The sequence below is a fragment of the Manis javanica genome, chromosome 4 (genome assembly GCF_040802235.1).
Source record: "Manis javanica isolate MJ-LG chromosome 4, MJ_LKY, whole genome shotgun sequence".
NCBI classification, from domain to species: domain Eukaryota; kingdom Metazoa; phylum Chordata; class Mammalia; order Pholidota; family Manidae; genus Manis; species Manis javanica.
This window is the reverse complement of record NC_133159.1, coordinates 11,120,053-11,142,424: the sequence shown is the minus strand read 5'-3', so window position 1 is coordinate 11,142,424 and position 22,372 is coordinate 11,120,053. Positions and strand designations below refer to the sequence as shown.

The window sequence follows — 22,372 nt, the reverse complement described above, 5'->3', positions numbered from 1 at the left end:
TTCTCCCTTCCCAAAGCCTTTCTTTTCAGTGATTCTTCTGACCCCCATCCAGCTCCATCCTACTTCTCAGGCCTAGTTGATTGCAACAATTACTCTAAAGCCTTCTCAGCCCCTAAGCCCATTCACACCAACCGCCCAGCCACTGTTCTATCAAAACTTCAAAAGAGCTCCTCACAGCCTATGGGACCAAGTCCAGCTCTCCAGAGCGTCTGGACTACCCCCATCAACCTGACTCCCTAGGTCAAGCTCCATGAGCACCCACTTTGTGCAGGGCCGGTACCACGTACCAATGATACCAGGGGGGATAAAGATGTGCTCTCCCCCAGGAGAAAAACCAGAGCAATGTTAGGCACACGTGCAAGAGAGGAAAAGAGTCCTGATGTCACAGCCCTGGCCATGTGGGTCCGCCTCCCACCCTCTGCACACCGCCCAGTCTCCCTGCCTTGGGATTCCCCTCCCCCTGCAACCCTGAAGCCTTCATTCCCCTTCTGTGTGAGGCCTCCCCTCAGAACCAGCAGCACGCAGCTTTTCTCTCCTCTAAGTTTTGTCACTGTGGGTCACGTGTATTACCTAACTGCCACCAGCCATTTAGAGATGTCATCAGAGTGTAATTTTCATTCCTACTTTATCTCTAAATTTGAAGTTAAGCAGGCAAGGCATAATACTTGTGTTGTTCTTATCACTGCCTCTGGGCATTTTCACATTTCTCTGGGGCTCCTCTAACATGGGACATGGAACAGTATACACCACAAAATCTCAACAAATTTGTGCTGACATCGTTTATTCATTCAGCAAACATTCACTGAGCAACTACTGGCTGTTGGGCATTACGAACACAGGAGTGAACAAGACTTGTTGTTATGCAGCTTCTTCTCTACTGAGAGAGAAAAATAAGTGAAGGAATGGATTAACAAGAATTGTTTGGAAAAGAAGACAGAACAATATAAGAGTAAAGGCAGACATGGCCCTTTAGATAAGTTAATCAGGGAGGGCCTCTCAGAGAAGGTGGCATTTCAGTTGAGACCGATAAGGCAGGAGCACATCAGGATGAGAAGATTGGGGGGAGTCCCAGGCAGAAGTGGCAGTGAGTGCCAAGGCCCTGAGGCAGAAATAACTCTGGAAGACTGGCAAGGCAGAGGGGTAGCAGGGAGACAGTCAGGAAGTTGCTGCCCTGGGCCGGGTCAAAGCTGACAAATGGAGATGAACTTGTGATGGATCTGACTGGAGGGAGAGATGAGGAAGAGACAGGTGATTTTAGCCTGAACAAGTAAGAGGACAGCAGGGCACTGTTCTGGCCTCGATTTAAAATTCACATGTTGAAGCCCTCACCCATCAGTGCGATGGTATTCGGAGATGGGGCATTGGGGAGGTAATTTGGTTTAGATAAAGTCACAAGGATGGGGCCCATATGATGGGATTAGTGCCCATATAAAAAGAAATGCCAGAGAGCCTGCTTTCTCTTGTTCCACATGCACACACTGAGGAAAGGCCATGCGAGGACACGGCAATTAGGTGGCTGTCTATAAGCCAGGAAGAGAGACCTCTCTAGAACCTGACTGTGCTGACCTTCATCTTGGACTTTCCAGTTTCTGGAACTTTGAGAGTTTCTGTTGTTTAAGCCATCTAATCTAGGGCTGGAAGTTGGAATGGTCTTGATGCCATAATTTTTATTTAGAGATGGAATTTGTGAAATTTGCCTGAAGAAGAAATAAATGACCGATATTTACATGAAACAGTGCCCGGAGTGTGAACGGAGAGACAGGAAAAGCAAGTCTAGTTTTCGTGATGTCAGGAAAAAATCTGTTTAAGAATATGGTCAGGGTGAGGCCCATATTCCTAAGAAGCAGAAGATCTGGGCTCATCTGAACTGTCACCAGACATGTCTGGGCACACTTATTAACTACAGTAAGTACTGTAATATTTTACATGTCTGAAGTTTGGTAACTATGTCATTCAGTTCTCATAACCCTCCATGAAGAAAGTAGGCAGTATGCCCATTTTGATAAGGAAAATAAATTTTTCAACATGGCCAACAGGGCTAACAGGAGGATCTCAGCCCACCCCCTTTGGGACCTTTCCAGGTTCTTCCGCCCTGCTGGCCGCGCACGCCAAACTGCCACGTATACAGAAGTAGAAAAGTATAAATTGCTCCCCTTGCCTTGCTTGGGGCTCAGACCTTTGGAGATCACTCTCCTCTGAGCCTGCCCGTGTGAAATAAACCTCCTACCCTCCAAGACCTCCGAGTGCTGCTTGGTTCTTCTGTCGGGTGACCCAGTCTAGGTTCCGTAACAATTTTACAGATGAGTAAACAGTATTAGATCATAAAGGGTAAGTCACTTGCCCAACATCACAAAGCTAATAAGTAGAGAACTGGAATTCCAACTCATGATTGCCTGACCCCAGAGCCCACTTTCTGTTCCATATGTCAGGACTTCTAAAGTTGGTTGGATATCTGCATCAATTAGAGAATGTATTAAAAATCCAGGTTCCTGGGTCCCACTGCTGGAGATTCAGCAGGCATGGCTAGGGCCTAGGAATCTCTGTTTTTAATAAGTTCCCTGAAGGGTTCTGACCCAGCTGATTGATGATCTGAGCAGAGGACTGCCTGCATGGGCCACATGTGTGCCAGCCAGAAGGTGCTGCTGAAAGAGCTGGGTTCCCACAGCTGAGCCCCAAAACCACCCACAGTTCAGGGAAGTAGCTCCACAAAGAATGGGAATGGGGTTTCTTTCTGGGGTGAGGACTATGTTTTGGAACTAGATAGAGGTGGTGGCTGTACAACATTGTGAATGTACTAAATGCCACTGAATTATTCACTTTAAAATGTTTGCTTGTACGTTATGTAAGTTTCTGAAGCCTAACCGTACATCTACAAGAGTTAGCATTTACGGAGACATCATGCTAAGGTGTCACAAGCTTAGTGTCATTTCATCCTCATCCCCTGCCCTGTGAAGACACACTATCATTCCCCCCACTTGATAAATGTGGAATCCAGGGAGTCTGACTCCAGAATTCAATATGCCATTATGTCCAGAAGACAGTTATTTCTTGGTGTGGAAGACTGACACCAGACATCAGCCAGAGCACCCCTGGGTCTACGCTGAAAAGCAGGCTCTCAGTTACTTGTCTTTACTCTGCCCTGAAGCAGAGGGCAGGGGGAGGAGAGGGGGTGTGGAGACTGGCTTCTCAGGGGTCCACAACCCCAGGCCTTCTGAGGTAAAGCCCCACGGGCTACCGAAAATGGTTAGTTTGGGTTTGGAGTGAGTTTATCCAAGTGGAAATACTTGAAGTGAGTTTATCAGAGTGGAAATACTTGGAGTGAGTTTATCAGAGTGGAAATACTTGAAGTGAGTTTATCAGAGTGGAAATATTTAAAAAATAATCATTGTGATAATAATGGCATCTAAAAGTTTACTGAGCATCTATCTATGTGCTAAGTACTTCTTACACTTAGCTCATTAAATCCTCACAAAATCCTAAAACTGTTCTCCCCATTTACAGAAGTTAAGCAATTGCCAAATGACTGAAGTCATGAGAGCCAGCACTTGAATTTACATCTGTTACTTTCATCTCTATCTCCATAGGGAATTTAGAAATGGTAAATATTCAAATCTGTAAACTCCATCTTTTCTAAAATTAAAAATTGGACCAATTTTGTAATCTGTCTTTTTACATTAATAAATTAGAATCATCTTTCTATGTCTGAGCTAGGCTGGAGGGTATAAAGATCTAGAAATTCTAGAACAAATCTGGAATGGATAAAGGGGCAGACACAGAGTAGAGGCTAAACAGCCTCCCCTCACAAAGTCCTTCAAGCTCAAAGTGAATAGCTCTGCATTTATTAGGTCAAATCTCATGGAACTGCCTTTTCAATGGGTCATCTGTAAAGGGGGCCAGTGCCCATTATATCTTAGGCTGTGGTGGGGATTACCTGAGGCGGTGCATGTCAAGCTCCTCGCTCTGTGAAGTGGCACACAGCAGGTGCTCAACAAGAGTCCATTCCCACCCGACCTCCCCAACCTGAATCAGCAGCACAAAACTTTCTAAGTTTGGCCAGTTTATATAAACTACACTCACCATACAAACCCAGACGTCCCACTCCTCTGCATCTGCCCAAGAGAAATGAAAAATGTGTGTTCATACTAAAACCTGCCCATGAATGTTCTAGCAGCTTTAGTCATAATCACCCCAAACTAGAAACAATTCAAATGTCCTTCAACAAGTAAAAGGAAAATCAAATTGTGGTGCAAGTATATCACGGAATAAACACAATCGAGAGGAATCTCAAAGGCATTATGCTGACTAAGAGAGGCCAGACTCAAATGCTTCATACTGTCTGGTTCTATTTTTGTGACACCCTGGAAACAGCAAAAATGATCAGGACAGCAAACATTACTGCTCGCTGAGAACCAGGGGCAGGAGAGGGGCTGACGACAAAGAGGCTGACAAAACTCTTCTGCGTCTTGACTGTGGTGGTGGTTACACCACTGTATGTGTTTGTCAAACCTCGTAGAACTACATGAAAAAGGGTGATTTTTACTGTGTGCCGATTAAATATGTGTGTGTTAATTCTGGGAGGGTGACAGCTGAGGCAGCTATAACAAAATACCACAGACTGGGTGGCTTAAAAACCAGACATTTATTTCTCACAGTTTTGGAGGCTGAAAGTCCAAGATCCGAATGCCGGCAGATTTGGTGAGGGCCCACTCCTGGCTTGTAGATGGCTACCTTCTCGCTGTGTCCTCACGTGGCCTTCCCTAAGGGGTGATCTCGCTATCTTAAGGGCACTAATCCTACTGTAGCAGTTCCACTTTCATGACCTAATCTGAACCTAAACAGCTCCCAAAGGCCCTGCCTCCTAACACCATCACACTGGGGGGTAGGCCTTCAGTGTGTCCATTTGGGGAATTCAGCCTGTAACAGTCATTTTCCCAGTTGCAGGAGACCTGCTGTGGTTTCGCTTTGCTCCATCTCAGCTTCCTAAGTCTAGGAACAGAGGCCCAGAAGCCCAGTGATGAAACTGTCAAAGAACCGCCTGGAACAGTGGCTAACATTTACTTGCAGAGCTCTGCACGTCTCACAAGGCGCCTTACCTAGGAATCACCTCGGAGTGTCCACAACAACACTAGGAGGTTTTGAAAAAACATTTTCTCTGGTTAAAAGCAATGCTTGTTTATTAAACAAAAATGAACAAATCTAGATTAGCAGAAAGAAAATTAGAATCACCCGTTATTCCACCATCCATAACTACTGATAATACCTATGACGGTGTTCAGACTTCCCTGTGTATGTGTAAACAAACATACTTTCATTTTACAAAAATGAGATCTTACTACAATATGGCTTTGCAACCTCACTTTTTAAGAATTTGATACATAGAACAATTTTGCACATCATCAGTATTTGCCTAAACCATAATTTTCAGTGGCTGAAGAATATTCCAGTATATGAAGACCCATGGTTTATATAACCAGTCCTCTATTGCTGGACAGAGTTCATTTCTTATTTTATTGCTATTATAAAAAAAATAATAGTGTTGAAAATAACTCTTCACATAATCATGTTTCCTCTGGATAAATTACTGGTATTGAAACTGCTGCCTTTTTAAAAGCTTTTTTAAAGCTTTTGACGTGCATTTCCAGAAAGTCCTGTCACTTTACACTCCCATGAGCTCATGAAAGGACTACCTACTAACATTAACATTCCTTTTATAACTAACAATTATAAAACTTTTCGAAACATTTAAAATTTCCTATGAGAAAGACAATTTTGTTTCAATTGGCATTGTCTCTAATATGATGAGGTTGAATATCATTTCGTTTTCTTTTTCATATGCTTATTAGCCAATAGCATTTCTTCTTTATCCTCTCTCTCGACTAAGGCATGCAGCCTTTCCTTACTGATGGAAAAAGCTCTTGTGTGTGTTCAGAAAACAGCCCCTTGTCTGCCAAACACGTGTTGCAAATATTGCTCCAGTTTATCATTTGTTGCATCAAAGTTTTTTTAAATTTTAGAAGCCTACCCTATCAGTCATCTTCAGTAAGTTCTTTTCTAATTTTACTTTCCAAAAAGGGGCTGTAGCAACTTTACAGCGGAGAAATCTTGCAGACCCCACTTTAATCAAATGATCAAGGCTAACATCGCCACCAGGAAGTCACATTGCTGTCCTGTAAATGCCGACATGACACGGTGGGGACACTTCACCTCTGTAGTATTCTTTCCTAAACCCCAGGCCTGTCTAATCATGAGAAGTCATAAGACAAACCCAAAGTGAGGGACATTCTACAAAATAGTGGCCAGTACTCTTCAAAACTCTCAAGGTCACAAAATTGAAGGAAACAGGGAGAAACTCTCACAGACCAGTAGAAATCACTAAATGCAATGTGGTGTCTTGGAATGGATCCTGGAGCAGAAACATAATGGGAAAAGTGGTGAAATCCAAATAAAGTTTATTATTTAGTTAGTAACAATATGCATTTCTTAGTTTTGATATGTATACTATGGTTATCTAAGATGTTAGCATCAGGGGAAGCTGAGTGAAGGGCATACAGAAACAACCATTTTTGCAACTTTTTTATAAATCTAAAATTACTCCAAAATAAAAAAGTGCATTTTTTTTTAAGAGTTTTGGTTAGGACAGAGAATGGTCTAGGCAGAAAAAGCAGAAGGAATAGAAAGAGAAAAGCCATCAAAGTTCATGGCTATGGGCAGGGTCTAGGAGGGAGGTGGACATGGGACGTGGTTCCTGGGTCCTGTGACCCCTGCATTGCGTAGGGCGAGGGGTTGGGGCAGCAGAATGGGTCTCAGTAAACTGAGTCTGAACTCTAAAGAGTCCAGCCTTTAGAGCTTTGAAAGCTAAGGAGCTTAGCCTAGACTTGATCTCGTGGGCAGTGGGGAGGTGGCACAGATTCTAGCTGGGCACATGATACAGTTATTGGTCTGTTATTTCACTTGTCTGTTTCCCAGTTTACTGACTCTTCCCTCCACCCAAAAAGGTGTAAGCTCCCTGACAGCAGGGACTGTGTCTCTCTTATAGCCCACTTCTTTCTAAAACCCAGAAGAACACCTGGCTTATAGAAAGAACTCAGTGAATACTGGTTGAATGAATGAGTCTTGCTTCCAAAATGACTTTTAAGAAGAAATTATAGAAAAGGTTTTTCCCAGCCGTGCCCTCCACACCTAGTGTCGGCCCGTGTGAACTAAGCTTTCACACTCTGGACCTTTGCCTAGGCTACGGCCTCTGCCCAGAACACACTCTTCTGCTACTGGCCTGCTGCTCCCCTTCAGGTTTTAGCTTAGACTTCACTCTTTCTGAAAACCGGCCTGAATCTCCAAGTTTGGATTGAAACCTCTTCATGCTCCTGGGCAGACGCCCCACTGGTCAGCTGTACTGAGAGGGCCCCTCCAGGCCATCTCCCCGGGGACGGTCAGCCACTCTGGGGATGGCAGCGGCCCTCTCTAGTTCACCCCCGGCTCGGTGACTGGCACGCAGTACGTCTGTTTAAAGTGACAGCCTGTGGCAGCCAAAGATGTCTTCCCCCGTATAGTGGCACTTGCATCTCTCACTATTTGAAAACAGCAATTATCCAAAGGCAACTCCAATACATAATTGCTCCCCTCCAAACTGCAGTTAATGAAGATGTAATATTTGGGGTCTGAAAGTGTGCGTGTTCTGTTTTGTATCACATCCTCCTCCATGTGTCAGCCATGCCCATATCCTAACTGATACAAGCCTGGCCAGGGTGGGGTGGGGGAAATGCAGGTAAGGTAAGTAAACAATGGTAGGGTAAATAGATACCCCTTCTCTCTCTGGCTCCTCCCTTCTCCCCACTCCCTCTTCCCCAGCCCCCCCTCTTTCCATCTGTCTATCAGACCAAAGGTGTGTTCACCAAGAATTCACCAGGAATTCGAGCCACTTGCTTCTATATCTTGAATCGAAAAATAGCAGAACCTTCTAGAGACATCCAGAATTGTACATTTGAAATCACAATCTTAAAAAAATGAACTCGCCCACCACAGTGAGTTCTCATCCTGGATGTGCCAGGGTTTGCTAGGTAACCTTGGGCCAACTACCTTCAGGACACTTCCATTAATGAAGCTCTGGGAACATTAAAAAAGAAGTGCCGAAATGGGATTACCAACCCTGTGATGCGTTTTAAATGCTGGCAATTGAACCATTACTGTTTTGTGCACTGTGGCAATATTAACTGGACCATTTGCATGATAACTACAGGCTTTATAAGAAACATTCATTCCTAGGAGACATGACAGTGTAGCTCATAGGGGACTCAGGCTGCACGGTGACCATGCATTTTATAGCTCTGTCTGATACTGAATTTAGTGCCTCATGGGGAGTGGTATCGGAGGTCTACATTTGAAGACTCTCATCAATGTGAGGCCCTGAGAGCCCACCCACCCTGCACAGACCATGGCCTGTTTTCTGGCCTCAGTTTCTTCTTCTAAGAACTGAGGTGGTTAGACCAGCAGAGGCAGCCCTGTTTACTTTTATTTTTAAAGCAGCAGAATTCTTTTAAAGGTTATGTTTCACACCTCTGACATGTCAAAGATTTGTAAGAGGTCTCCTTCCTGCTGGCCCGGCCTCGCAGCCCTCAGCCATGTCCCTTCAAACCTGAGTTGCTTCTGGGATTTGTCCAAGGAATCCCAAGTTTCCCAGGATCACAGTATATCAATCAGTGGACTGTTACACTATACACAAAAATTAACTCCAAATGGATTAAAGACTTGAATGTAAGACCTAAAACCATGAAACTCCTAGAAGAAAACATAGGCAGTAAGTTCCCTGACATCGGTCATAGTGATTTTTCTTTGGATCTGACCCCAAAGGCAAGTGAAATAAAAGCAAAAATTAACAAATGGACCACATCAAACTACAAAGCTCCTGCACCATGAAGGAAATCACCAAGAAAACGAAAAGGCAGCCTCCTGAATGGGAGAAGATATTTGCAAGTCATATATCTGACAAGGAATTAATAACCAAAATATATAGAAAACTCATATAAATCAATAATTTTAAAAAATTCAATTAGAAAATGGGGAGAGGATCTGAATAGACATCTTCCCAAAGAAGACATACAGATGGCCAATAAGTACATGAAAAGATGCTCCACATCACTAATCATCAGGGAAATGCAAATCAAAACGTCAATGAGCTATCGCCTCACCCGTTAGAATGGCTAGCTAGTATCAAAAAGACAAGAAATAACAAGTGTTGGCGAGGGTGAAGGCAACCATTATGGGAAACACTACCAAGGATCCTCAAAAAATGAAAAATAAAGCTAGCCTATGATCCAGCAATTCCATTACTGGGTTTTTATTGGAAGAAAATGAAACACTAATACAAAAAAGATACATACACCCCTATGTTCACTGAAGCGTCATTTACAATAGCCAAGATAAAAAACCTAAGGGTCCATCAGTGGATGAATGGATAAAGAAGATTATATATATATAGTGATATTATATATTATGGAATATTACTCAGCCATAAAAAAGAATGAAATCTTACTATCCATGACAACACGATGGACTTTGAGGGGGTTATGCTCATGAAATAGGTAAGACAGAGAAAGACAAATATCACAATTTCATTTATATGTGGAATCTAAAAAACAAAAACAAACAAACCCAGACTCACAGATGCACAGAACAAAGAGGATGGGAGTTATAGGGGGAGAGAACGGGGGATTAAGAATAAAATTCCAATTATAAAATACATAAATCAGGGAGATAGCATGGGGAATATAATCAATAACACTGCATTAACTCTGTAAGATGACAGATGGTAAGGAGACTTCTTGGGCTGTTTTGCCATGTATACAGATGTCAAATCACTGTGTTGTGTACCTGAAACTAACATAATCTTGTATGTCAATCACACCTCAATTAAAAAAAGCCAGAGAACCAGAGCCCACTGCCCAAGGCTCTTACCACACATTTGGAAATATATTTATCTGATGACTCAGCTCATACCTACATAAGGATAACTGAGATTAAAGTTTTACTAAAGAATAATTCTCATGACAGGAGATGCACTTTGTTTTCTAGTCTACTTTCTTCTATTTCATATTAAAAAAACAGTGGAAAACCACTTAACTGATTTTAAAACCCACTAATAAGTCACTGTCCACAGTCTGTAAATATTAACCTAGGGAACCTCCGAGATTGCTTCTAGTACCAACAATTTATATGGCATTAACAAAGCTGTGATCCTCTTACAGGATGAAAGACGCCCCAAGAACCTGTCCCAAAGTTGGAGTGACCAACCTGGGTCATCTGAGTAGGTAACAGATTCTGGGTTCATCGTTGCATTGAAACGTCTTCTCTCCAAGAGGCAGAGCTTAGAGACAAACAAGCCAAATACTGATTTTCCTGGGGATCTGCACTTGCCACCGGATATCTGCTCCCATGAAGCTCTGGGGCAAGGGCTGATAATGGTGGGCTGGAAGCACTTGGCTGGGTTAAAACCAAGACAGCAAAAAATCAGAAGAAACGAAGCTTCCTCCCTCCCTCCTTTCATCTTTGGCTCACACCCATCCCACCTAGATGGCTGACCTCCTCCACTTCTAGGAGGCTCACTGACGATCGGTTTTTGCTTTGATGTTGTAAATATAGCCCTTTTCTAAACAGGCACCGTGATGCAGAGAAAGGGCCTCCTGAAGTCCCACAGTGGTGAATAATTTGCATAGTGTTACAGGATTTGCATACAGATATGCAGTATTTGGGGCACTGGAGTGTTCTGATGGGCCAACCCAGATAGCTGGCCTCCTGAGTACCTTCTAGCCAACAGATGGTAGAAGCACATGAGACCAGCAGGGTAAAACCGTTGTGGAAACTTGTCACACAGGGAAAATACATGTTATGATAATGAACTAAAAAAATCAGGATATGAAATACCAGAGCAAGCAAGCAAGCAAGCAAAAAAATCTCAATAAACCCCACAATAACAACTGTGGCTGCCAGCACATTGGGATGCTTCCTTCTAGGTTTCTACAATGAACCTCTGCTCCTTTATTCAGGGGGTGAAAAGTTCAAAAGCCTGCCCATCCAGAGGTGCATTATAAAGCATGGTTCAGGGAGTGGCAAGTCAGTTTAATCATGACTTTACTCTCTGGCGTTAATGCCAGGTGGAAAAGACAGGACCTGAAAAGGTCAAGATATATACTCCTTGATGTGTCCCCTTGTCTTCCAGGGCCCTTGGCATTTACTCCTTCTGGACATGTCACTGAGGATGCCTCCAAAATACCTGCCCGTGGGGAGTGTGGAGAGGAAGGGGCTCCTGAGAGGAGAGGGCTCTGGTTCTTAATTTTTTTTTAAAACCATTCTCAGAATCATTCAAGACAGAATGGGAAATCTGCGTTCTAGCCTTAGGTGTGAGCTCAGGCAAACTTCCTCCCTTCCCTGGGCCTCAGTTTCCCCATTTGTAAAACAAGCAGTATGGACTTTCTCATGGCCAAGGTTCCTTCTGGCTCCACTATTTTAAGAGTGAAAGGGACCAGCATTCATGTCAAAGGGCTGCTAGTCTGATAAATCTAGGGCACAAGAGAATAAGGAGACTTGGCTGCTTAGTCCTAGGAAAAACACTGCATAGAAGGCTGGGCCATCCCAGATGTCTTGAGATGCAGGTTCAGGCTCAGGGGACGGAGGAGCTGAGAATTAGCTTGAGGCCTCAGCAAGGGAGAGAGCTCAGCAGGGACCCTCAGAGCCACTGCTGGCCAGTGTGTGGCATTCTGGGAGGGGCGGGGCAGTCTGGCCTGACTCTGGAAAATACCAAGTTACCTGTTTCCGTGGGGAGTCAGAGGTCCTGGGAAGGGCAGTGCTGCACCAAGGGCTCAGCCTGGGAGGTGGGAGAAAGAAACGCCGCCAGGCGGGGCTGGGCCACCTGTCTGGGCTGGAGAGGAGCAAGACTATGCAGCAGCCGGCAAGATAGAGACATTGAGAAATCACCAAACCTGGACCAACCTGGGGCCTCAAACAACTCTGACCTGAATGTGGCCAGACCTCCCAGGATAATGCTGAGGATGCTGCAGGGGCAGGAGGCTAGGATCCAGTCCCACTTCTGCTGCACAGCATGCCCTTGGGTAAGTCCCTTCCCCTTCTCTGAGTTTCATTTGTCAAGTGAGAGTGGCCCCTCTCACCACAGGCCCTCCAGTGGCAGGTGAAAGACTGTGTGTGGTTCACCTCCAAGCAAGGGGAGACTGGTAACACGAAGGGTACTCTTACTGCTGTCGATTGCAGGAAGGACTCCTCCAAGCTTCAGAGCAGACACAACAAAAGTGAAAGCAAAAGCCAGCAGCCAGAGGCCGACAGATCCCATTCCCTTCAGCACATCCCCAGTCAGAAGGCATCTGAGCTTCTGGAAGATTTTCCACACTTAGGGAGAAAACCCTTCCCAGTCTCTGGAATTCCACCTGCATTTGGAGTTGGGGGAAGAGAAGCAAAGAGCCAAAGCCCCTCACACTCCAGCCTCTTCCAGCCCAAGAGCTCTCAGGGGTTTACTGCCAGCCCCTCAGAGGGATGGATGAACACTTACCAGAGCCATGGCCCACTAAACAGGAGCCCCAGAAGGGGCAGGCTGCTCAGCGCCAATGTCAACAGGAGCCATGCTGTTGGCTCTTCCTCCAGCATTGCCATTCCTCACACAGAGAAACTTCTGGGCCTGTGACTTCTAGAGCTAGAAAGCCACAGCTGGGGGGCTTGGGCCCTGCCAGAGTCCCAGGCACTTGCCCCCTCTCTCTGGCAGAAGACAGGCCGGCAGTTAGGGTTCACAGCAAATCCACAAATCTCACCCTGGACCAGTGGTTTTGTGTTAGGACCACATGTTAACCTCTGCTTCCTGTGAGACACTCCAGTGCAGCCCCGCCTTTTCATTCCCATTGCCCCCAGCCTGTGGGCCAGCCTTCTCTCCCCTAGCAGCCTTCCCCAAACTCCCATCCAACTTCCAGGCAACCAGAATGTCTTCCTTTTGTTATCAATAGGATCAAATGACTTCCCTGACTAAAAGAACTCAAGTGGAATTTGTGTCTTTCTTCATCACCTATTGGGAGCCCCTAGAACAGTGCCCGGACCACAGAAGGCACTCAGACAACATCTGTTAAAGGGTTCCATGATGGGCTATATGATAAAGTCCCACCTGCAAGGAACTGGCCCTCTTACCCAGTCCAGCACATTCCAGACCCTCCACTCCCTTCACTGTCTCCAGCTCCCACAAACCCACCCGCCACTACCTGAGTAGCATCCCCTCCCACAGAAGCCCCCAGACCTCTACACCTCCATACCTTTTGCCTATGCTGTCCCATCGTCCCCCTGCCCCAGACACCAATACACTGGTTAATATTCCAGCATTCTTTTCTTAGCAGGACCTCTTGGCTTGAGTTATTTTCTTTCTTTTGCTGTCCTCAACGCCCTCAACACAGCTCCCTACAGAGCACCTGCTATGTGCTAGACACTTCCCCCGAGGTGGAGGTCCTGCAGCCAGGGAGTGCTGGGGCCTGACTAAATCTGGGACTCTTGTCATTTACTATTCTCTAGGCTGAGCGCTCCGGGAGGCCCCTTGGCTCTGTACTATTGCTGGGGCAGCCCAGCCCTGCCTGATGCCACCGAGGCCCTTGTCATCCAACCTCTGCCAGCTCAGGACATCCTGAGGATGCAACCGAGCCTCCTTCCTTTCCTCTCTCTTCTGCCTTTTCTCAAAGTCCAGGCGGTACCTCTGGCAAGCTGGGGAGGGAAATATTTGGAGGAAAAGGGGTTCCCTCCCAATTCCCTGTGGCCCTATCAACTTAGATCGAGATCCTGTGTGACAAGTCTCCAAGCGTGCAAGTGTCCGCAGGTCCCAGAGCCGAGGGCTCTGAAGCCATCCACCTAGAAGCCACCCTGGAAGTACTCTCGCAAAACCAAAGCCAGGAGCCAGCCCTGGAGGGCAATCCCTCCCCAGCCTTGCGTCCAGGCTGGCTCTGGACCCGCCCACCCCGCGTCCACCGGTTCCCAGCGCCAGGACCACCGATCCAGCTGCGTAGGGCCAGCTCGGGCCACAAGTGCTCCGGCGAGCGTTGCACAGGTACCGAACGGCTGCCACCGGCCGGGAGTGGGGGGGCCCTAGAGGGGTTGAGGGAGGCTTAGGGACTTCCAGGTCCCCCCAGCCTTCGGCTAGGAAAGATTTCTGTCTATAAATGACCATCCTCTTAATCAGACTTGGCGCTCCCGGACACACGCCTCCCGTCAAGGCAGAGACTGGAAATCTGATCTGGATTTTGAGTACTTGCTACGTGCTAGGCATGAGCGCTCCACCTCCCCCAGGAGGTTTTCCCGTTTTACAGTAAAGAAACTGAGTTTCACCCCACTCTGACCCAGCTCAATTCCTCACCCTTTTGCTTCTAGTACGTAAAAACAAAGACACACGAATCTACACCTAAATTTATATTTGCAGAAGGGAATAAGGGATGGGTGGGGTCGGGGGGGGAGGGAAGGGCCCATGCTGGCCGAGCCGGAGCGGTTTCCGGGCACCTACTGGGAAGTTCTACTCTAAGTCGAGGCCAAGGGTTCAAAATCCCGCAGGCGGATCGCACCTGTCCCCGCCAACAGAGGGCCTCCCCGGAGGCCGGCTGCCGTCCCCCAGCCGACGCTAGCTGGCCCGGCGCGATGCACGGGAGGTGGGGGTGTCCCGTACTGGCGGGGTGAGGCTCCAGAGGGTGCGGGTGCTGAGTCCTCCCGGCGGCAGACCTGGGCAGGAAGTCCTGGGACGGACGGACCGACAGACCCAGACAGCCCTCGACTCCCCCGCCCTCCCGGCCCCACCGGGAGCCGACAGTCCCTCCGCGGGGCGCGGCGGCGCAGACTCACCGGGGCGGCGGCGGGTCCGGCTTGGTCTTGGACGGACGGCCGGGTAATGGGGGCTCCACGACCCCGGCCGCGCGGACTGTTTCCTCCAGGGCTTGTGACCCGGGGCTGGGGGCACGGGAAAGTCTCGACCGAGGGAGGCGGTGGCGAAGTGGGTACCGCCCGCCCCGGGACCGGGATGGCACGTAGGAAGCGCGGCCTCGGAGCGCCGGCGTGCGGGAGGGAGGACGGCGAGGGGCGGAGCGCGGCGCCGGCCCCGGGAGGACACGGGCCCCGAGAGGCACCGCCCACCAGCCGACCCTCCCCCTCGGTCCTCGGCACCACCCCGTGGCCAGGGGCGCGGGATCCGAGCTGCGGAGGGCGGGCACCCGCTCGCTTGCGTCGGCTGATCGGAGTGCGGGGTGGGGACGCTGGGCCCTAGCGCTCCCCAGTCCTCCGCCCCACGGAGGTGGCCTCGCTCGGGTCTGGGAGGGAACCGAGACCTGGACCCTCCCCCACCCCCTCCGCCAGGGCCGAGGTATTGAAAGTGGGGGGTGGGGGGATGCGGGGGTGCTGAGGCTTAATGGGGGAGGTGTCCCGGGCCGAGAGTCCTGGGTATTTATGTGTTAAGTGGAACTGGGTGACTCCACGCCTTCTCACCCCAGGCGTGAGAGTAGTGTCTTAGCACTACTGAGCCAACCGCGGCCCCTTCACCTGGCCGGGCACTCACCTGGCCGCCCGGTGCACTGGCCTCTCTCGCCACTTCCTGGGGAGGCCACCGCCTCCCTCTCCACCCTTGGACGCACTCAGGGCGCTGGGGCCCGCCTGCAGCGCCCAGGGCTGGTGCCCTGCTTGGTGACTGGTGGGCGGAGGTAGGAAAGGAGGAAGCGAGATTTTAAAAAGCGAGTCAGTTCTTGCCCTTGACCCAGCCCCACACCTCCTGTCGGGTCTCCTGCGTACCCTCCGGTTCGCACGGCCGGGCCTCCGCTGGGGTGGAGCCCATTCCGGGTGCCCTCGCCCACGCAAAGGGATGGGGGCGCCCTGGCCCTAGAGTCTCTCCTGCTGGGGGCCCAATTCCAGATTTGCTGAGAACTTTCCCAACGAAGCACCGGTTGTCACTTCGACCGACTGGGTTGCAGGCAGGTGGCCCGCCTCTGGTCATAGCCCCGGAGCTGCTGCCCATGGCCTGGCTCTGGGAAGGCTAACCTGAGCCAGTGAGGGTGCCTCTTACCTGCGGCCTTTGGCCTGGAGGTTTGCTCTGGAATCCTGCCGCTCTGGCGCCCAAATTCAGTGGATTGATCTCAGCCAGACCACAAAAACCCTGGAGAAAGTAGCCTGCCTGCTCTCTCAATTTTAGATTGTTTTGAATTCCAAGAAAGGTCAAGCTGGGGTCCCCTTCTCGGGTGAGTGTCCAGCCCTTTGAAGTTCAAACCCTGAGAAAAGCTGATAGACAGCTGGGGGAGTGTCAGAGACTGGAGCTGAGCACAGAAGGCGCCTCCTCCTGAGAATCTGCCATTTCCAGGATGGAAATTAGAAACCCCCTCACCCCTGGTGGAATTGTCAATCCAGTTCACCTCCAAACAGCAACTTCATGTGTACACATGGTCCCCATGTATGTGCACTTACAGAGTTGTCCATGTGGGTGTTTTTTTGCCATTGTTGCTTCTTTACTGGCACAACAACAGTTCAGCAGGACCCTGGTGTCCACAAAAAGGCAAAGTTGGGGCAGTCCTGTGATTCGGGGTGGGGAAGGCATTTGGGGAAACAGTGATGGGTAACCAGCATAAGGATAACTGCTATCCCTCACTCCCTTACTATGGACCAATCTCCAGGTTGCCACCCACTTCCCATCCCGTTTAATCCCCCTAACGCTGGAAACAGTTAGTGGTTACACCCACTTTACAGAAGACAAAGCTGAGGCTTAAGGAGGTGGCGTCATTTGCCCAAGGTCACACAGCTGGGACCTGTAGGAGCTAGATGCAAGCTGGTTGGCTGCAGAGTCTGTGCTCTCCCTGATATAGAATACTTCTTCATCTGTCTGCACACACCCGACCCTGGGCAGGTTCCCACTTCTCCTGTTTTCTTCTGTCTCTTCAGGAAGAGAAGTCACCTTTGTCCCACTTGCTGCACAGTGTTGTAATTCTTTATGAATCTGCTTCCCACCCTCCTTGAGTACAAGGACCCCTGTGCCCCTCCTGCTTTGCTTTGCCCCCAGCGGGTGCTTAATAAATATTTGTTGAATGAATGAAAGCCCCAAGTAGTAATCATTATTTTAGTGAATACGGACAACCCTTTGTGCAGACAGTTACCTGTGATGACACGCTCCCATTGGAGAGCTGTGTGTTCCATTGCAAAATTCAGACAGTAAATTTGGGAACGTTCCAGGCTCCAAAGGAGTGATGGAAATAGTCACGTAGATCTCAGATAAGACTAGGAATCTGGTTTCCATTTCCCTCCTCAAGACCAACTTTGGAGCGGCCTGGGCTGGGGATAATCATTTCAGACAGCTACTCCAGCTCCTACCTGGAGTCGAAGTGTCTCAGTACTTTTCCACGCCAGGATCCAACTCCAGATCTGCCCTGCTCTGCTGCAGACCCACCCGGGCAGGTCTCATCTATCCCAGAGAATTGACTTCAGAGTGTTCCTTTTAGGCAGGCTCACCCTGGCTGATGGGGAGGCGCTGGAGAAATTCCCGTGCAAAGCCGAGCTACATGTAAAACTCAAAACCTGGCAGAGGAAGCACATTTCTCCTTGTCTGCCTCCCCTTCAGTGCCCTTTCCCTCTATGAGGTCAGTTTCTCCGACTCTTCCCAGGAGTTTCTCTAGGTCCCAGGGAGGAGACTGACTTACAATTGCCAATTTATCTCACTAAGTATCAGCTGACAGGGGCCTGGGATGTGTCCTTAGGGAGAGCCAAAAAAATAAATCTCGAATATGGAGTTTTTGTTATATGTTATCATAATAGGTAGCAGGGAAGATAACAGCTGCCATTTACTGAGTCCTGTTTCAGATACTCTGCAGACATTGTATTATTTAATCCTCACAACAGCCTGAGAAGGACAATTCTGTTATTCCAGTTTTTCAGGTGAGGCTAAACTGAGACTCAGAGAAGTTACATACCTGTATCTGACAGCACATAGAGTCAGGATTTGACCCAAGGTCAAACTCTTGCTCTGAACCACTATGCTGGGAACTCTCTGTGTAGCAGGCAGAGTAATGCTGCCCAGTAATGTTCACATCCCTAATTCCCAGAGCCTGGGAATATGTTACTTTACATGGCAAAGGGAAAGTTGCAGTTATGATTAAATTAAGGATCTTGACAATGGAAGTTATCCTGAATGACCCTGGTGGATCCAATGTAGTCACAGGGGTCCCCATAAGAGGGAGGAGGGAGGGTCAGAGTCAGAGGAGATGTGACAGTGGAAGCAGAGATCAGAGTGAAGTGGTTGCTGGATGGTGCCATGAGCCAAGGCCTGTGGGCAGCTTCTAGAACCTGGAGGTCAGGCATGGCTTCTCCCCTAGATGCTTCAGAAGGAGCACAGCTTTGCTGACATCTTAATTGTAGCTAGTGAGACAGACTTTGAACTTCTGGCTTCCAGAATTGTGAGATCATAAAGCTGTGTTGTTCTAAGCCATGACCTTTGTGGTAATTTGTCACAAGAGCAATAGGAAACCAACACATCCTGCAAACTCAGCCATGTAGGCAGATGTTTATTTCACCCACCTTTTCAGCTAACTGTCCACCATAAATTCCTTTTCATAAGAGGCACCATGATAGAGTCTGCATCATGGATATAGAAAGAAGGCAGGATTTCATTCGGTCTGTCTTTTGGTTTCTGAATCCTCTACCACTTTGGTTTCTGAATAATCTGGTCACTGTGTGATCTTAGGCAGATGTCTTATCCTTTCTGAGCCTCAATTTCCTCACTGTAAAAAAAGTGATGCTAATAATAGCTACTTCTCAGGACCAATACAAGGATGGGGTGAAACAGAATATGACAAAGTATCTTATAAATGGTCCAGTGTCATTTGCACATGAGTTGCTCAAGGCATTAGCCTGTCCAATTCTGAAAGTCTGGATTCTAAGACGAGGGATCAAGCATTCCCCTGGCATGCATTTTTTTTTCTCTTGCTGAGTAGGCATGTAACTGATTTAAAATATGAGACTGTCTTCTTGGTAACTAGACCTCTATCAATTATGAAGTAAAACTGGAAAATCTACTTAGAGGAATACAGCTTCATGCAGAACTCACAAGGGTGCTCACGAGCATGTGTCCAAGGATTTTCATTGCTGATTGTTTGTTGACAGTGAAAATTTGTTACCAGCCTAAATGCCACCAGGGGGAGATATGCTAAACAAATTCTGGTGTGGGCTCATGGGGGGAATACTATGAGGTCATGAGACAAGAGGTAGAACCCTGACAGGGGAGCATCTCCAACATGCAGCACTAAATGAGAGAGGCGACGAACAAAGAATTATGATGCTCCAGGGCTTTTAAAGAGATGTAGCCAAATATGTATGTGATTATGCCGAGAAATTGTATAGAAAGAATCAAAAACCTGTGGTTACCCTTAGACATCAAGAAAAGGTGCGTATGTGTGTGTGTGAAAGAGGAAGGTAATTTTTAAAAATAAGAATGTGTTAAATTAATAATAAAGAAGAAAGAAAAGGAAGCCAGGAGCCCCCTGTATTGTCCACCAGAAGCACACACCCTCCTTTGTCTCCCCCTACCGGGTCTCTCCCTTCCTTGCTCTCATCTGCCCCCACCTGCCACTCTTCCTGTGCTCTGTTCTGAGCAGGTGACCTCCTCCTCTTCCCACCTACTCTTTGCTCATTTCTAAACCCTTGAGGAACTGAGCAATGTCTCCGCTGTGTGACTCTTGCCAACGTCAACAGTAAATCGCCTACGTACTTAGGTGTACTTGTCTCCTGGTTTTCAGCTGTAGCGGTTCACGTTAGTCACCGGGGAGGGATGTGCTGTGTACAGGTATCACTGGTGACATACTGGCACAATCTCTCTGAAGGGTGAATCAGGTCTGCATGGCAGAGAAATTGTGCTCAGAGAGCAAAGCAAAATAGGATAGCTGGACTATTTGTTTAAATGAAAGAATTTTCATCCAATCTTCCGAAAATCTTTCATTCAAGAAATACATCTACCTGAGTTACCAGTGTAACCGGGCCTGTGTAGGTGGATCAGACAGCCCAGAATGGAGCTACTGAGGACTTCATGGCATTAGGGTACAGACCCCTGAGACCCCTGAGCACAGCCAGCCAGCAATTCTATCTCCTCATCTCCCCATATTCCTTTGTGCCCCATCCCTAGAGCCTTCTCTAGATCTCAGAACCAGTGCAGTTCATCCAGCTACCTCCTAAGTGGTTCCTGCTCCCCCTTGAATCTGTTCTCCACGTTGCATAGTCAGCAGTGTGAAACCCAGAAACGGTGATTCCCCGTCGCCCTCTGAATCAGTCCAGACTCCTTAGACAAGGATACACAAGGACCGACTTCATAATCGGTGAGCCCTTCTGATTGGCTCAGCCTTGTTACTCATAGCTCCCTCAGGCTCTGAGCCTGTCACCCTTCCTGTGGGTCCCTTCTCCATCAATGATGAAACCTTTCCCAGAAGCTCCCCATAAACCTCTTGGAAATCTTCCTTGCTGGAACTGGGTCTCATGCCCACTCCTAAACCTATCACTGGCAAGGATCCTCAAGATCGGGGTAGCTCTCAGGATTCACTTGGAGTCATTTGGATTGGTACTGACACCTGAACCAAATGGAGGCTCTGCCAACAGGAGGGAGAAGCCACTCTGGCGTTGGTCCCTGGAACAGGTACCCTCTGGTACAGGGAGGCCACCATGTAGGCCTCTAGCAGGTCCCTGGAACAGGTGCCCTCTGGTACAGGGAGGTCGCCATGCAGGGCCATTGCACACCTTCTGGTGTTGGAGCTGCTGAAGGAGCGGGACAGGGGCTGCATGGATTGCTGTCAGCTTTCCAGTTCTTAGTGCCGAGGATATTCCTTTTTTTCCAGTGATTTTCCTTTTTCCCTTAAACTAGTTTGATGAGCTTCCTTTTCTTGCAACAAAAGGATCCTAAGAGAATCCCTCTGAAGCTTTTGCAAGCAGCCAAGAAGCAGTGCCAGAGGCCAGGCACAGATGCCTCAACACTCTGACTAACTAACTGCACTGAAACCCGCAGCGAGTGGGGGGCGGGGAGCATGTGCCTAGGGTTCCAAGGAAACCCATTCACCCCTAGCATAAATAAATGACAGCAATAGAGCCAACATTCATCCAGTGCTAGGCACTATTCTACACAATGCACACGTACTGTCTCATTTAATCATCCCTGTAACCACACGAGGGGACTTCTATCTCCTTACGAACCCACTTTATGCTTTAGTTCCCCCATTTTTACAGCTGAGACACAGAAAGGCTAAGTGATTTGCTCAAGCTTACCCAGACAGTAAGTGACGGGGTCTGCCTCTGAACCCAGGCTGCCTTGAGTCTGTGCTCTCACACTCTTATTCCATCTGGTCCTCAGGCTAATGGTGCATGTGATGTTCTTCGGGACTCTTTGATCCACGTTCAGACCGTAGGAGATGAACCTGGAGACAGAAGTTCGGCTTCCCCTGGCTGAGAGGTGCCCTAAAGGAGGAGCATGATGGCGTCCTCCGCTGCGGCTAGGTCCTTTTCCTCCACACATCTGTTGGAGTGGGGAATATTTAGTGATATTGAGGTAAATTATCTTTTGTTTTTTTCTCCCCTTTGGCTCTTTCAGACTGTGACCCTTAATTTGGGGAGGGCTGTGTCAGCAGAAAAGCAGAGATAACCTTTTATCAGTTTCAGGAACTCTGACTTTGGGGTTGCAAGAAAGAACCTGTGCTTGGGGTTTCAAAAGTGGGAGCCCTGGAGGCCTCTGGGCATAAAGTTTATGTCATTAACAAAAGCTCTGGAGACCAAGCAAGATCCAGGAGCCATTTCCCCTGACCCAGATGAGGTCAAGTGTCACTGGGCCGGGGGTCCAGGTGGAGGGACAGAGGAGTGTGGAAGAGCCATGATAATGTGGGTCTCCAGAGAGGTGAGTGGTGGCCAGCACAGTGGCCCTGTTGCTGGTTTTGTGAGTGTGGGTTGGGGGCAAGCCCAGAAGGACATCTGTCCTCACCCAGTGTGGCACAGGAAGGGATAGAGACAAGGAGTGGTTGGCAGGGGCCTGACACAGCCTTTCAGAGGCTTGCCAGGCCCTGCCAGTGTCTGCCAATGGCTCCCAGATGCCCAAGAGGAAAGCAGAAGCTGAGAGAAGAAAGAGGGAAAAGATGAGCACACAGGGGGCTTCGGGGAGGTCTAGGTGGCCATGTCTGCATCTGGAAGGCAGGAATGAGGCCATCTCGGCAGGTGCCCGAGAAGACCAGATTGCCGCTGCCCCATGCCCAGGTCTTGCCACTTTCTGAGCTTCCCCCAGCCAAAAAACAAATATAGACATGACCCAGAACAAGAGGCAGGGAGAATCTGATTAGTTATGATTCAGTTTGTTCACCAAGGGGAACAG

General features: G+C 48.3%; 1 protein-coding gene and 1 long non-coding RNA gene across 8 annotated transcripts in view; one reads left to right on the top strand and one right to left on the bottom strand.

Moving 5' to 3' along the window:
* Window positions 1–16,195, bottom strand: part of TMEM51 (transmembrane protein 51) — a 46,972-nt gene extending 30,777 nt beyond the window's left edge. For 3 of the 5 annotated variants that reach the window (XM_017667085.3, XM_017667089.3, XM_017667090.3), the window contains exon 1: window positions 14,857–15,064. The gene's annotated coding sequence lies outside the window, so the exon portion shown is untranslated. Of the gene's footprint in view, window positions 1–14,856; window positions 15,065–15,562; window positions 15,692–16,063 lie in introns of those variants that run through there. The other 2 variants (XM_017667086.3, XM_036999588.2) reach the window with 1 other exon arrangement.
* Window positions 15,238–22,372, top strand: part of LOC108401263 (uncharacterized) — a 39,037-nt gene continuing 31,902 nt past the window's right edge. For all 3 annotated transcript variants that reach the window (XR_012130004.1, XR_001854110.3, XR_012130003.1), the window contains exons 1-2: window positions 15,238–15,370; window positions 21,368–21,562. This is a non-coding gene — a long non-coding RNA (uncharacterized lncRNA). The remainder of the gene's footprint in view (window positions 15,371–21,367; window positions 21,563–22,372) is intronic.